The following is a 1,559-nucleotide window of genomic DNA, read 5'->3' as shown; positions in this document are numbered from 1 at the left end:
GCATTCATATTCTTCAAGGCTGCAATGAATATCCACTGTGAGTATTTTTTTGTGAAGGCTAAGGTTTTCTATTTGATACAGTTTATACTCCGGCTTTCTACAATGATATTCCTGGCTTGGAGTCTAGTTCTATTGCACTCTCCCTCGACCTATACAACTCATACAATGATGTATCACTCTCACCTGCACAGTCGGCTATGCTCCGTTGCCACTCCCTCGAACCCGACTCAGTGTTATACAGTTGCCATTTCGTGATTGACTCCTCGGACCACTCCACCGATTGAACAATACACCACTCCACCATACCACCGATTACACTACTCTGGAGCTCACACCACTTACCATGCTCCTCCCATCAATCCCCTCACAACCCATACTGCCCAAATGTTCTCACCACTCCCAGTTTTTATTTTAACACAACCCGCCATACCCATACCTTCACATACCCTATCTATTATCTCTGTCATGCCTTGCTTCCATACCAATACATAGCTCATTTCCATACCAATACATACCACTGCAATACCACACTGCCTCCATGTTTCTCATATGAAATTTGTATCGTTGTCATGGCTCAAGACCACCCTCCATACAACGCTCACATACCATATATTACATACCACTCCAAACACTATTGCATTTGTTATATGAATTTTTTTAATACCATAATCCACCCTCCCCTGACAATACTGCTTCTGTCATATGATATTGCCTCCTCCCAATTACACTAAATGATGTCATATGTTAAGGGTTGTTGACATGGTAACATCCCTCTCTTTATTATGTTAACACATTACGTGGGGCCCAAACCCCCATACATAGCCTTCCCCCATACGTTGTCATATACATTGTCTACACTATCATATCCCTACGGGTTAATACCTCCCTCAACATACAACCTCCCCCTTATAACAAATCCCCTAAGTAATAACTTTTTCCTATATATCAAAGTGTAATTTTTACACCATAAGTGCATTTTTTTTGCCACCAAAACTGCATTTATTTTCCACCAGAACTGCATTTATTTTCCACCAGAGGTATTTTATATATATTGGCAGTAGAGTACACTTTTAAATGCATTCATTTAAAAATCACATAGAGAAGAATCATGCTCAATATTCTTCTAGAGGAAGAGGTGGCCAAAGAGGAAGAGGAAGGAGAAATTTTAGAGGCGGGGGGGCAGACACTTTCAAGGAGAAAAGTTTGGTCTTCATTGCATACATTGCAATAGAGATGGACATGATGCATCCACATGTAAGTTGCCTTGGGACAAAATTGAGTGGGAAATAAATGAATCCAAAGGTAAAACCCATGAAAAATGGAAAGGTAAACCACCCAAATCCGCTCATCATGTTGTGGCACATTGTAATATTGGAGTAACTAAAGACTTGTTTAATGCTTCACTTGCTTCTTGGAAAAATGATTTGTTTCTTTATTCATGAGGAACTTGCCACATGAATTTTAGAAGATATTTTTTTGAAGAATTCACTGAAAATGTTGATGGATTAGTATACTTTGCAAACAAATAAAAACTCAAGCCATCAAGGCCTAACACCATC

This window comes from Pinus tabuliformis, chromosome 6, assembly GCF_031772625.1.
Source record: "Pinus tabuliformis cultivar Carrire ecotype Pingquan chromosome 6, CPIR1, whole genome shotgun sequence".
NCBI lineage: Eukaryota > Viridiplantae > Streptophyta > Pinopsida > Pinales > Pinaceae > Pinus > Pinus tabuliformis.
Note: the sequence above shows the minus strand (reverse complement) of the source record.